Here is a 15868-nt window from a genome sequence, read left to right on the forward strand (position 1 = left end):
GGCCATATTTTCAATTATTTGAGCGTGATCCGTTATCTTCTGTTGGCGTCTGCGCATTTAGACAGATTTCCCTGGGTATTGGATCCAAAAGTTTGGAAGATTTTCCTGTGAAATCTCTGGGTTCTGTTTTTCTTATCCTGCCCAGTAGGTGGCGCTCGTGGCACACGTTTGTCTGCGGGTCCCACCAGTAAAAGGTGCTGTGGAACCTTAAACTTTGGAAAACTCTCGCTGTCCGGGGGGTTCGCTAGCCGAAGCGGCTTGAGCCGGCCCAGGGTCCGAACGCAGGGAGGGTTGCTGGTCGCCGCAGCCCGAGAAAGAGCCCGTCCGAATTTCCTAGTCGGCCCTGGGCAACAAGCGTGGCGGGAGGGCGCCAGCGGTAGTGGCCCGCCCGGGAGAGTGCACGTTCCCCGGGAGTCACGGGTTTGGAAGGGGCCTCCCCCACCCGTCACCGTTCTCCACAGCCTGGGGATTTCCGATCCAATTCTCTCAGTTGGTCCGGGGGCTGCGCGTGGTGTGGGCGCCAGTCGCCTTGGTTTCAGGGGACCGCCTCTCCAATTCTCCCAGCCGGCCCGGGAAGGAGGAAGGGAGTAACTCCGGCCGCTTCCCACCCCGCCCGGTGAGGCCCGCGCGCCCCGGCGATCTCACCCGAGCTGCTTCTCTCAGCCAGCCAGCCGTTCCAGGATGGGGTACGCTGTCTTTTTTATCTCTGTTGTGTCTTTGGGCGCTTTCTGTATCATTTCTAGTCCCCTAGTAGCTGCCCTGGAGAAGAAACTAAGATCCGCGCGTCTTACTAAGCCGCCATCTTCCAGGAAGTCCCCTCGTTATTCTTTAGTTAATGATATGAATACATCTGATGCTATTTTGCTTATAATTTAAAGTTTTATTAGAATTATAACGGGAACAAATAAAAGGTATAAGAATCAAAATGTGAAAAAACAAAACTGAAATTATTCACTTTCGAAATAATTAAGGACACCCAAATGAGAACAAACAAAAGCTATTTATTTATTCCATCCCCCATCCCAAATTATCGACACTCCCTTCCAACATGCAAAAGCTAATATGGGAATAGCCCACATATCCATAAAGAGTGGGAGAAAGATCAAAGGTGATGGTGGAGTTATACAGAGAAGGTCGGGTTTAGCAAGTGTGTGTGTTACTGAATCATTATATTGATATTTCTTTTAGCCTCCAGTGTCTTAGAGCAGCTAGAATCAAAACCTAAAATTGTGGAATTGTTTAACCCATCCCAAACTCTGAAATCTGTTCTACAACCAACTTAGTGATGTGCTTTGAAATTCATTGCTTTTTTTGTATATATATTATTTTTCACAAAAAAGTTTATTGTGATGATAAATGCACAGCTATATGAAGATATTGTGAACTATTGACTGTACACTTTGGATGATTACATGGTATGTTAATATAGAATATATCTCAATTTAAAAAAAAGAATTGTGGCCTACATAATGTTCAGATATGGCATGAGGTGCTAGGATTTGGGGTGTGCAAAGGTAAACAGGGTACAATTCCGCGATCTTGAGGAGTTCCAATCTTGTTGCTAAAAAGTGCAAATAAAATACAACCTACAGTTAAATGAACATAATGCAAACATCTTCAGAACATGGTATACCATAAAGACTTAAAAATCTTTTTAGGATTGCAAATACAGAAAATTAGAAATTTGAGTTTTTGTTCATTTTCACCTGAGAAAATACAAAAAAAAAATACTATTCTCATACAAAAAAAAAAATACTATTTTCTGAAATTGGGAGGAGAATAGAAGACAGATATTTTTTAAAAGCTGTTTATTTAGCACTTACTATAGTAAGGGAGTCAGTGACAATCCCTTGTTTTTGGCAGAGACTCCAAGGCAGACAGGGACTTTATAGTGGGGCAAAAGGAAGAATCCAGGCATGCCCTGATTGGAGGCTTTGGGCATGAGGAAGCTGCAGGTAGACTACCTAGAAACGAGGTACCCTGTGGGATTGGTTAGGGGAGCATAATCAACTTTCACTAGTTGGTCCTGAGTTGGAAACAGATCAAAAATTAGGGAAGCCATCAGTTATTGATCAACTCCTGGCTGTCTGGGGTCAGTCGTTGCAGGAATTGTAGTTTAGCTTACTGGACTGGTTACTGTAGATGGTGGCCAGTGGCCAGAACTGATTGCTACAGGTAGCGGTCCAGAGTTTCCTGGTCTGGTTACTGCTGACAATGGGTCAGAGTTTTCTGGTTATTGTCCATTTATATGTTCAGTCTCTCATCACATATGATATGAGTGTTTACATAAAAAATTCAAAATCTACAGATAACATTTTAGGACAAAAGGATAATTTAAAAAGGATAAAATCAATATATAAAAATCATTGTCATCTCTGTATACCAGCAACAAGCAGTTAAAAGTAAAATTCTGAAAGATCTGTTTATTCAGTGCCATCAACAAATACGCAGTACTCAAATATAAAGCTAAGTGACATATCATGTTCATAGATTGGAAGACTCAGTATAGTAAAGATGTCAGTTCTCCCCAAATTGATATATAGGTTTGATACAATTTGTATCAAAATTCCAGTAAAATTTTTATAGGTATAGACAAGATTATTCTAAAATTCATATGAAAAGACAAAGGAATTAGAGTACCAAAGACCATATCGAAAAAGAAGGTATCAGTCTATCTAATTTCAAGATTTATTACTCTCAAGTAGCAGAGAAACTAGGTCACTTGCACGTTGCTGGTGGGAATATAAGATGGCACAGTGATTGTGGGAGAGGATTTGGCAGTTTCCTGAAAGACTAAACACGCAGCTCTGATACAACCCAACAATGACACTCTTGGACATTTATCCCAAAAAAATGAAGACTTATATCCACACAAAAATTCACGTATAGTTGTTTATAGAAACTTTACGTATAATAACCAGAAACTAAAAACCCAGATTTCCTTCAACACGTGAATTGTTAAGCTAACTATGGTGCATTCAACCATAGACTACTCCTCGGCAATGAAGTGGAACAAACTACTGATACATGCACCAACCTGGATGAACCTCCAGATAATTAAACTGAATGGGAAAAAAAAAAGTCATTCAGCAAAGGTCACAAACTTCATGATTACATTTATATAAAATTCTTGAAATGGTAAAATTATAGAAATGGATAACACATTACTGGTTTCTGGGGGTAGGGAAGGGTTAGGGGAGAGGGAAGTCGATATGGTTATAAAAGGGTAACATGAGGGATCTTTGTGGTGATGGAAATGTTCTATATCTTGACTGTAATATTATTAATATCCTGGTTGTGATATAATACTATAGTTTCGCAAGATGTTGCCATTGGGGACAACTGGTTAAAGGATACATGGAATCTCTCTGTGTTATTACTTAAGAACAGCATGTAAATCTAAAATTATCTCAAAATAAAGAAATTTAATTATAAATTTAAAACGTCATTGAGAGGTATTAAAGAAAAACTAATAAATGATAAGATATACTATGTTCATCTATTGGAAGACTCAACATTTTTAAGATATCAGTTTTCCCCAAATTGGTCTAAAGTCTTCAGTAAAATTCTAAATCATTGTGACTAGGATTTTTTTTTTTGTCATGAGCAGGCACCAGGAATCAAACCCGGGCCTCTGGCATGGCAGGTGAGAATTGTGCCTGCTGAGCCACCGTGGCCCACCCTGTGACTAGGATTTTTAACAGCTACTCAAACACCTGCTTTCTTCCCCCTTCGAGGCTGCAAAGGAAAGGTCTATGCTATTGAAATTTTGACAAAGCAGTTTTAAAATGATACTGCATGTGTATAAGTTTATAAAAATAATTCATCAGTGTATTCAGAATACCAGTAGCACCTCACTTTGTAAATTCACAAGTTTCTGCTGCCATGATCTTTTCTGTCTATCAATTTCCTTTATTGTGAAATGTAAATAATCATCACAACAATGCAAAACCAATGCAAATTCAAGTTTTATTTTTAATAGTATCCATTAAGAATAAATCAGAATTTATTTTCTGATAAATTCTGTTCAGAATAGTTGTTTATACAGCAAATATTTACTAAGCCTCACCTATGATTTCTGGAATAAACACTATTGAGATATTACCTCCAAAGGATTTAGATTTAAAACAAGGTATTTTTCACATATGGCATGTCCAGTAAAACAAAGCAAGTATATAATAATATATTGTAACTATATCTTAAATGCTTTAAATGATAAAAGGACATAGGAAGTAGTTGATATGGGATGGAATTCATCAAAGAGGACTTATTAGAGGAAGTAAATATCTAACTGGATCTTAAAGCAACTGGATATAAGTCTTCTGAAAATTTTTATTAGCTCAGTGCTTAACCTGTGCTTTACCTTAAGGTAAAATGTCTGTATAACTTTGCCCTAGTCACAGCTTCTCTGGACTGCAGATTTCTTGTCTGTGAAATGAGACTGCTGGACTAAATATTATCTATGATTCTTTCCTGATCTTTACTAATTTATATCTGATGTGTTTCTGTCTGCATCTAAATTTGAGCCAAGCCATCTACGTCTTGGGAATACGCGCTCTTGAACATTTGAATTTGACCCTCTGAGAGTTGTCAGTTCTGACACTTTCTTAAACCCTCTTTGATGCTAGTAAATTATATTTACTAGATAAGCACAATCTTGTAGCTAAAGAAATCTAGAAGATACTTTGAGTATCTGTCAGGGCTTGTCAACTAGTTATGCTGATGAACTGTGGATCACATGCCTAAACAGTGTGTTGAGAGGGCACAAAAAACACTCTACTTTCTTCAACTTTAACTATAGTACACAACTGTCAGTATATTCCAATTTTAGAGGAATTTATTTCTTAACTGTAAAAGCTAGCTTACACTTCATCATATGCTATGTTATCAAATCTGTTATGAAGATGAGTAAAGTCTGACCCCTGCTTTCAAAAACTATGCTAAAAGGAGAGGTCTAAGAATTTGAAACAGTTTAAGAATGTCAGTTGAGTTGGGCCTGGGAAGACAGGGGGTTCTTATAGAAAAGAAGAAGGCTGGATCCAAAGAATGGGGGGCAGGGGCTTTAAACCAAATTAAGGCATTTCTGGTTAATTTGCTAGATAACTGGGAGCCACTGAGTATTCTTGAGCTGACGAAGAGGTATAGAACACAAATGGTACTTTAGAATTTTTCATCTGGCACAGGGTACAAGATAGATTAGAATAGGAAAAGCTGAAGGCAATGAAATGAGTTAGGAGGTAGTTTCTGGATTTTATATGATCGGGTCATTAAATCTAGAGTGTAGGGGGGATGAAAAGGGAGAAAAAGATTGGGAAAACTGCTGAGGTATACTTGGCAAGACTTGTTAACTGATTGGATCAGGAGGCAGCAAACGAGGAAAATAGAAAAATCAAAGGTGACTGAGGCTTTGAGCTAGAACAGCTAAGGGAAAGATGTATCTATTCATAGAAATGGAGAAGTCAGAGGAAAAGTCTGCCTGAGAGTAAGCCCACCAGTTCCTCTTGTTAGCATGCAGAAGTAGAGTGCTGTGACAGAGTATGCCGTCTCAATACCTTTCCACCACACACAACTGTCTTTTTAAGGCCTACAAAACCAAAGGCATCATGTGATGACAGGAGCAGGTTTGCTAGAAAAGTGCTTTGTTTTCCATTTTTTATTCAATACATTGAAATAATATTCTACTAGGTTCTCTTTCAACTCTCACTGTATATCACTGTTCCTGTATCACTGAGGCACTTATGTCAAATAGCAGTGAGTGGATTTTTGTACTTTTGAGGTGTCTTGGAGACAAGTGAGCCCCACAGAAGCCCTAGAAGTGTGAGTAGTTAGTCTTGTCGTCAAGAAGGATTAAATCCATCATTCTAACTACCCATAATCCATTGTCCACATCCTAGCCAGAGCGCTCTTTTAAAATGCAAATCAGACTATATTTCTCCCCTGCTTAAAACCTTCCAAACAGCTTCGCCATTGTACTTGGAATAAAATTGAAACTTTCATCGTGGCCTGAGAGACCTCACATGGCTTAGAGGCTACTCACCTCTCTGTGAATCCTCTTCTACCACTTTCCCCCCACCCATCATGCTCCTGTCACTCCCTTCACTCCGCAGCTGTGACAGGCTCTTTCCTTTCCAGACCCCCTGGTACTTGCTCTTCCCGAACTCTGCCTGCAGCACTCTGCCCCCAGACCTTCATCTGGCTTCTGCTTGTCATTCAGGTCTCAGATCAGAAGTCTTCTCCACCCAGTTTAGATTGATGACCAGCTGTCTGCTTCCCATACCACCCAGCTCCCTTCTTCTTCCTCTTCACATCGCCCTGTTATAGTTTCTTCATTGTACGTCTCACTCTGAAATTATCACATTCATTGATTTACTTGTTTATTGTTTGTCATCTCCCACTACAGTGTACACTACAGGACACATGTCTCATTCACCATTTCATGCTAGTGCCTAGAAGCAGTGCCTGTCATGCAGTAAATGTGTGTAGGAATCTACACATCGGTTAATCCATCATAGGCGCTCTGGAAAAACCGTCTGCCCACCCAATGTAGCCTTTAGAGCAGAATCTACAATTGAGGGCGGAGACCCAGAAGATTCAGATTTGAACTAGTAAATGGTTTTATTTTGTTTTTGAATAAGGAAAGTATTTTGCCATTCATTTTGTCTCTCTCACACATCCCTCCTTTTTCCCTCTCCCTCTCCTTTCTCTCTATTGATGATCTGTCAATCCCTCTCTCAATCTGTCTCTCACTCTCTTTCTCCCTCTCCCTCTCCCTCTCCCTCTCCCCGTCTTTCTCTCTGTCTCTCTCTCTCTCTCTCTCTCTCTCTCTCTCTCTCTCTCTCTCTCTCTCTCTCTCTCTCTCTCTCTCTGTCTCACACACACACACACACACACATCACAAATACACACATATGCAGTCAGAATGGCAGCCAAAGGTACCTAGTTGAGAAAAGACAGGGTAGCTGTGAGAAAAGGAAGTTTGCTGTAAACTTGTACCAGCCCTCTTGGACAAAGTTTTATTTTAGATTGAAGAAATTTGGGGCCCAGTAAAGCTCTATGCTGATTGTGTTGGGAATACTTGAATCAGAAACTTGTCCTTAAGAAATAACTATTTTATCATTCTTTGCATTCCCTTGCATAGTGCTCTATTCTCCTACAATCTTTTGGTAAAGTTACTTTTGAAAATGACAGCCCACCTTATTTATAGAAGGGGAAAACTGAAAAAAAGAGGGTTTTTGCCCACACCTAGACTAGAGTTTTAAAGGGAAACAAAACATCCTTGGAAGCCAGGCTTTGGGACAACAGGAATCTAAGTGAAAGTAGTATGTGAAGCAAGCAGGAATTCAAATCAGAGTCCTCAAAAAGTTAAGCACAGACTGGCTCCCACTCTCACTGTCATTGTGGTCCATTGAGCCCCACAGAGACAGTGCCCGGCCAAAGGCAAGCTGGGCAGGTGCTGGGTGACTCTGTGCCTCACACAGAAAAATAACCAAATATGGGCAAAGGAGACCCTAAGAAGCCAAGATGCAAAAGGTCATCATATGCATTCTTCGTGCACACTTGCTGGGAAGAGCACAGGAAGCAGCATCCGGATGCTTCAGTCAGCTTTTCAGAATTTTCTAAGTGCTCAGAGAGGTGGAAAACCATGTCTGCTAAAGAGAGGAAAATCTGAAGACATGGGCAAGGCGAACATGGCCTGCTATGAGAAATTAAAACCTATATCCCTTCTAAAGGGAAATAGAAAAATGTGAAGATCCCAAAGCACCTAAGCGGCCTCCTTTGGCCTCTTGTTCTGAATATTACCCCAGAATTCAAGATGAATATCCTGACCTACCCATTGGTGATGCTGCAAAGATACTGGGAGAGATGTGGAATAATACCCCTGCAAAATGCAAGCAGGCTTATGAAAAGAAGAGCTAAAGGAGAACCTAGGCAGCAAAAAAGGGAGTTGCCAAGGCTGAAAAAGACAAGAGAAAGAAGGAGGAGAAGCAAGAGGAAGAGGAGGAGGAAAATCAGGAGGAGGAAGAGGAAGTAGACAAAGTTGAAGAAGATGATGATGAATAAGTTGGTTCTACAGCAGTGTTTTTTTCTTGTCTATAAACATTTAAATCCCCTGTACACAACTCACTCCTTCTAAAGAGAAAATGTATGATATAAGTTGTGTAGGATTTGTTTTTAAACTGTACAATGTCTTTTTTTTTTTGTATAGTTCATGCACTACCTAATGTGTCCTTACATAGCCCTGTCCTGGTGGTCTTTCAATAGCCACTAACTTTGCCTGGTACAGCGTGGGGGTGGTAAATTGGTGTGGAAATTTAAAGCAGGTTCTAGTTGGTGCAGAGCACAAATTAGTTATATAGGGGATGGTAGTTTCTTTCATTTTCAGTTGTCTCTCATGCAATTTAACCAAAATAATTGTCATTCTTTTAACTGAATACCATCCTGTAATTGGAAAAAAAAATGTTGCAGCTGTTTTATTGACATTCTCAGTGCTTCTAAGTAAGTGCAATTTTTTAATAGGAAAAAAATGTTAAATATAAAACTGCCATATGACTTGGCAATTCCACTCAGAGGTAGATTGCCCAAAGAATTGAAAGCTGGGACAAACGCCTGTACCCCATTGTTCATAGCATCATTATTCACAATATCAAAAGGTGGAAACAACCCAAGTGTCCATCAACAGACAAATACACAAAACGTATATACAGAAAATGCAATATTATTTAGCCATAAAATGGAATGAAATTCTAATACAACATGGGGAACTTTGAAAATGTTATGCTAAATGAAATGTCACACAAAAAAAGAACAAATATTGTATGATTCTATTTAATGAAATATCTAGAATGAGCAAATTCATAGAGACAAAAACGTAGATTAGGGCGGGCAGTGGTGGCGCAGTGGCAGAGTTCTCACCTGCCGTGCCAGAGACCTGGGTTCAATTCCCGGTGCCTGCCCATGCCAAAAAAACAGTAGATTAGACCTTACCAGGGATAGGGGGTGGGGGGAATTGAGAGTTATTTGTCTAATGAGGTAAGAGTTTCTCTTCAGGGTGATGAAGTTTTGGTAAGGATAGTGGTAACACTAGCACAACATTGTAAACTTCATGAATGCCACTGAATTATCACCTTAAAGAGGGGTAAAATGGCAAATGTTGTTATATATATTCACAATAAAAAAAAGTTCGAAAAAAGTACTTCTACACTCGCTGTCTGGGTTTGATAGGCAACTGAAGTAATAAAAATGTCTTTAATTTTGATTGGTTAGACAAGTTTTGATGAGAGGTCTGCCAGGTCCAGTGTCAGAGGCCCATGACCACTCGAGGCTGTCTCCTCCACCTCAGAGTTGTCTCCCTGGGTCTTAAGCTGCCCCCTTACCCCTCCTCCCTGTCTGCAATGCGGAGATGAGAAATATTTGGCAGAAGAGGAGTTGGATGCAGGGGCAGTCTGCCTCAGAAACTACAAATGACCCCAAAGTATCTACCACTGATTTTACATCTTTGTTTCAGGCTGTCTCTTATCTCTGGTCAAGTTTGACTTCCTGCCTTTAGGTTTAGGGTCTCCATACAGTACCTGCCTCAATGGGCTTGCAACAGAGTGTTAGCAATGGAAAGAAACTCGCCTACTTCTTACACAGAAACTTGCAATGCAACATGTTTACTGCACTGCACTTGGCATTTCCCTTACACTAATCTCAGTGAACATCCCCACATCCCCACACCACACCCCACTCCCTCCCTCCCTTCACTACTCGCCCCCCCCCCCATTATACTCATCCACTCCATGCTGGAAGGTCTCAATCAGCAGCTCTTCTCTGTACAAATATTGGTAAATTTGTGTTTTGTTTTGTTTTTTTCTTAATGACATTCTACTTAGAAGCTCTAGAATTTGTTTTTAAATCATTTTATTTCTTTTTAGAAGGCACATTATTATTTTTCAGTGCTCTGGTATTTCTCTGATTCTTTATAACTTTCTAAAAATAGCTTAGTGAGCTCATAAATTCATTAGTTAATCCCACTGGGACTCAATAATGCATATTACAGACCTCCTGATTGTTATATATTAGATTTTCTCAAGAATTCCCTTCCCTGTTATTATCAACATAGCTATATTGACAGGATCTTCATTACTTCTTAATTGCCCATACTTCTTTTTCTTGTTAAAGATCAATTTTTAAAATCAAGTCTTGTCATTTTGAAAGTATCATAGACATTTTATGCTGTTAATATTAATGTGTTTCATATCTTTCTAGATTTTTTTCTTTCCCCCTTCATCGTAGGAAATGTATAAAGTTTATTCATTACCTTTTGCTTTCCTTTGTTGGGGAGGTGTTGGTAAAAAGTGTGGGGGCACATGCTGATTTTTTCCCTTGAAACAAAGGTATAAAAATTATCTTCAAAGGTGACTTTGTGAGCAGTGATATTCCCTATGGAAAACCAGACCCTAAGGTGTAAATTATGCAGAACTACTTAAAATTGTTCCGTGACTTTTTGTTCTAGGACCATGTAAAATAAAATGACTGGCAAAAATTATAATAGTGAATAGGTGACCAAGAAATTCTCCTAAAATTATCTCTTTGGTGATAACTTACCTCATTGAGACTGTCCTTCATAGTATACCAGTAAACCACATCTTATTCAAATCTCATCATATGTGTGTAATATTATTTCAAGAATGATTATTTGCTTTTCCAAGCAATTTTTCACTTTATTAAAGGATTAATTGAAGACATACATAACCAACTTCCTGCTTTTAAAATATCATATTTACATAAAATTTGTTAAGCTATTTACTGCATAAAATGAGGTGCCTCTTCAGAATGTATACATCTACCAAAGTAAATGTCAGGATTTTGGCTGCTGACCATTAGCATAATTTAGCTTAGTTTTTGCCTAGAAGAATATCTAAGAGCACTAAGATCAAGTGAAACCACAATGAGATATCATCTCACACCCACCAGAATGGCCATTATCGATAAAACAGAAAACGACAAGTGCTGGAGAGGATGTGGAGAAAGAGACACACTTATCCACTGTTGGTGGGAATGTCAAATGATACAACCATTGTGGAAGGCAGTTTGGTGGTTCCTCAAGAAGCTAAGTATAGAATTGCCATATGACCCAGCAATATCATTGCTAGGTATCTACTCAGAGGACATAAGGGCAAGGACACAAATGGACATTTGCACACCAATGTTTATAGCAGCATTATATACAATTGCCAAGAGATGGAAACAGCCAAAATGTCCATCAACAGATGAGTGGATAATGAGTGGATTTACCAACCATAATACATATGATGGAATATTATGCAGCTGTAAGACAGAATAAAGAATAAAGTATGTAACAACATGGATGGACCTTAAGGACGTTATGTTGAGTGAGATTAGCCAGAAACAAAAGGACAAATACTGTTTGGTCTCACTGATATGAACTGACATTAGTGAATGAACTTGGAGAATTTCAGATGGTAACAGAGACCATCAAGAAATAGAAATAGGGTAGATATTGGGTAGTTGGAGCTGAAGGGATACAGATTGTGCAACAGGACTGATTGTAAAAATTCAGAAATGGATAGCACAATACTATCTAACTAATACAGTAATGTTAGAGCACTGAATGAAGCTGAATGTGAGAATGATAGAGGGAGGAGGGCTGGGGGCACAAATGAAATCAGAAGGAAAGATATACAATAAAGACTGAGATGGTATAATCTAGGAACGCGTAGAGTATATAATGATAGTGACTAAATGTACAAATTTAAAAATGTTTTGCATGAAGAAGAACAAAGGAATGTCAATACTGCAGGGTATTGAAAATAAATGGTAATTAATATTTTAAAACTATAACTTATGTGTGAGACTAAAGCAAAAAAATGTTTATTTGGTTCAAAATTTATATTTTGACTAGTGCATTTCCTAATATAACTTATGTGGACCACTTAACTGAACACCATAGTACATGGAACCTTGAATAGGGCTGGAAATTTTGTAGGTTTGTCCAGAGTGATTTGAACAGTGAATAAAAAATTATTTGCAAAGTCCCCTTGGGGGAATGATGAGAAAGGGGGAAAACTCAACTTCCCCAAGTGGAGAATTCTTGATATTCTCACAAGCAGTGGGGACAACCAAAGCAATAGGCTGAGCCCTCCTTCTTGTGGTTTGTTCATATGAAACTTAACCCTGCAAAGGATAGGCTAAGCCTACTTCAAGTTAGGCCTAAGAGTTACCATCAAGAGAACCTCTTTTGTTGCTCAGATATGGCCTTTCTCAGCCAACACAACAGGCAAACTCACTGTCCTCTCCTTCTGTACGTGGGACATGACTACAAAGGGTATGGCCCTTCCTGGCAACGTGGGACAGAAATCCTAGAATGAGCTGGGACTCAGCATGAAGGGATTGAGAAAACCTTTTCAACCAAAAGGGAGGAGAGTGAAATGAGGCAAAATAAAGTGTCAATGGCTGAGAAATTCCTAACAGAGTCCAGAGGTTATCCTGGAGGTTATTCTTACACATTAAATAGATATCACCTTTTTAGTTAAGGTGTAATGGAGAGGCTGGAGGGAACTGCCTAAAAATTTAGACCTGTGTTCCAGTAGCCATGTTTCTTGAAGATGACTGTATAATGATACAGCTTTCACAATGTGACTGTGTGATTGTGAAAACCTTGTGTTTGATGCTCCTTTTATCTACCTTATCAACAGACGAGTAAAACATATGGATTAAAAATAAATACATAATAGGGGAAACAAATTTTAATATAAATTTAGTAGATTGAAATGCTAGTGATCAATGAAAGGGAGGGGTAAGGGGTATGGTATGTATGAACTTTTGACTGTTTTCTTTTCATTTCTTTTTCTGAATTGATGCAAATGTTCTAAGAAATGATCATGATCATGAATATGCAACTATGTGATGATATTGTGAGTTATTGATTATATATCAAGAATGGAATGATCATATGGTAAGAAAGTCTGTGTTTGTATGTGGTTATGTTTAATAAATAAATAAAAGATCAAGTGAAGAGGAGTGTGGACAGGCAGACTTTTAAGAAAAACTGGAATTGGAGTTATCGTAGGGAGAAGTAAGGAGAATAGATAAGACAGTAGATAGATGTTTTCATCTCTCCTGTCCTATTCTTTGAGCATTCCATTCTCAATGCTATTTGCAACCACTCTTTAATTTCTAAATGCTATTATATGAATGTAGCCTCCCTCTTTGTCAGTTCCATACAAGATCCTTTTTCCAAAATACGTAGTCTTTCAATAAAACAAATTATACATTTTAGCGATTTGATCTTTCTCATATAATTTATAGTCTCTTCCTTCATACTTAAGTTTCTAATCCTTTTGACCCTTTGTGCTATCTTTACCACTTTGAAATTTGCTAAAATTCATTTTTAAAACAAGTGATAGGTTAAGGAAAAATATTCATTGTAGCATTTTAATTGGGAGACCCCCTGACCCCTGCCTTTTGGTTATTTCACAATGAATAACATCATTGACAAATGGTATTTATGGAAGAAACAGAAGAGAAATAAAAGATAAGTATGTTCTGCTCTGCATAAGGATAAAAGAGATAGCTACAGTTAGGTTCCGATTATAGGGAGAATTGGTCTCTAATAAAGAGGAATTAACTATTCATTTCTCTTTAAGCTGATTCTTGATTATCTAAATACCTCCTATTATAACAAATATTGAGCAGTGCTTTAATGCCCTGAAATAAATTCTAGAGATAATGTAATCTACATTTTACAAGATTGCTAAATCATTGTAATATTCTAGCTAATAATATATGTGGACTAAAGAAAAGAAATTCATGATAAAAATAATATGCACTCACTGTTTAAAGTGCTCAGCAAAACTACATGAGAAAGAATAATAGAGTAGTCAGATATTTGTTCTGAGCATAGAATCACCATGAATTCAGCAGCTACAAAGGCAGGCTGATACAAATGCGCTTACTGGGGAATCAAATACTGTAAGCAGTGAGGACATCAGCAGTAAGATTTTCTGATATATTGTAAGCCACTCGATAAAATTCCAAACAACATAAAGTATAAAATTACTTCGATTTACATAGTAGTTACATTCCTGGCAAATTTGGAGTATATTAAAATCATGCAAAAAGTACTTGGCAATTACTTGTAAAACATTGAAATCCTAACCCCATATAGTGGTGGAACATTTGAAAACCATGAAGGATGTAGAATAATTTTTCATTGTGCTATATTACCATGTTAATTGCCTCCCACTAAATGCCAACAGCACCTTCAATCATCTTGACAACCAAAAATATCCATATTAACTTCCAAAATGCCCCTAGAGTCCACTGCCGTCCCCATTAAGAACCACTGATCAAGACTGAGCAAAGGCACTTCTTTGTAATGAAGCACTGTAATCTTTTACATTTTATTTTGATACTGAATTGATTTTATAGATTAGAAAACTGATTTCACCCCAAAAGTGAATTGTCCAGTAAGGACAAGACTATCAATCCAAAAGGTTAAAGAAATCACTCCCCAAGAAGTTGACTGGTATTTAATATGGGCAAACTCTTTGCTCCCTACATTGTGGGAAATCCTTTAAATTAGGAAAATGGAGACTTGAAAAGTAGTTGTTCACAGTTTCTAAAACGAGGACGTGGGTCTGAGTAAAGTTGTATGTGAAAGACCAGAACCTGACTGTTAAACCTTATTTACCTCTTTCAGATATCATGGTTAGTGCTAAATGAACTAGTTTCCCTGTACTTCTACATCATTGCAACTTATTAATGGCTGCTTTTTGATTGGCCTAAACGTTCCCCTTTTGTGTCTTTTTATGACTTGATAATTTAAAACCCTAATATTTCTGTTCTGGTAGAAGAATAAAAAGCACCACTCTTAACTTCCCCTTAGAGTGATATATATTTTAAGTACTGGACAGCTGCTTTCAAAAGTTTCCATTCACTAAGCTGCCAAGGGTAGTCTTTCTTTTTGTTTTCCACCGTTATGACATTATACAGAGTATTTTTATTTTTCTCTTCTGTCAGATTAATTTGTAAAATTTTTATTGAAATTTGGCTTTGAATTTTCTAAAATGGTCTTCAAATCTGTTCCTGAAACGCATTTATGCACCCCCAAATAGGCATGCAAGTCAACCCAATTTCCAAATGCTATTTTTAAAATTATTAAAAATACAATTCCAGAAATATGGAAAAGGAAGCCATTTCTGTATAAAATACTCATGTTACCATTCCATAGTTTAGGGAGAATCCCCCCTCCCTCCAATTCTCTGTAGTCTGGTTTCTAACTCACCTTGCTCCTTCCTCCTTCCAATTCCCCTTCCTCTAACTGAAGCACACATTCTCATCATTTGTACCCTTAAATTGCAAGGTGGATATTGAGAGCCAGTAGAGATACTCAGTTGGACTTTGGTCTTTCAGCCCAGGACTAATCAAGCAGAGAGTCGTCATCATAATCTAAAACTAAAAAGGCTTCCTCATGATTTTATCACCAGGGAAATTTGTTCATCCTTCAGAAGGATCATCACCAGGAAAGAAAAACTAAAGGATTTAAAATTGCTTCAGACCACTGACTCCTTGGGTCCCACTACACTTACAGTTTGAATTGTTTTCAAGGGGTGGGAGGAATTATAAGAGTAGTTCCCAGAGAAAGCTTACAAACTGATCATAGCCTTGGTAACACTCGTAGGTGTAAGTGTGATTACTATAGAGGAAATGCCAAATGTGGCTAGAAGCAAGGGAAGTGAGAAGGAACAGAAAGGATTAGCACTTTTTTTTTTTTTTTGCTTATTGTGTTGGAGGTGGGCATTACTATGTAGTATGCATCTGCGAATGGTCTTTCAAAAAGAAGAAACTATTTATTTTTGAATAT

The 15868-nt window shown here is 38.1% G+C and overlaps 1 protein-coding gene and 1 pseudogene across 2 annotated transcripts in view; both read left to right on the plus strand.

The window, feature by feature from the left end:
- The window catches only part of ARB2A (ARB2 cotranscriptional regulator A), a 545745-nt gene that overhangs the window by 493288 nt on the left and 36589 nt on the right, over nt 1-15868 (plus strand). The window lies entirely within an intron of this gene.
- LOC143665336 (high mobility group protein B1 pseudogene) lies at nt 6900-8177 on the plus strand (annotated as a pseudogene).

This window comes from Tamandua tetradactyla, chromosome 21 (assembly GCF_023851605.1).
Source record: "Tamandua tetradactyla isolate mTamTet1 chromosome 21, mTamTet1.pri, whole genome shotgun sequence".
NCBI lineage: Eukaryota > Metazoa > Chordata > Mammalia > Pilosa > Myrmecophagidae > Tamandua > Tamandua tetradactyla.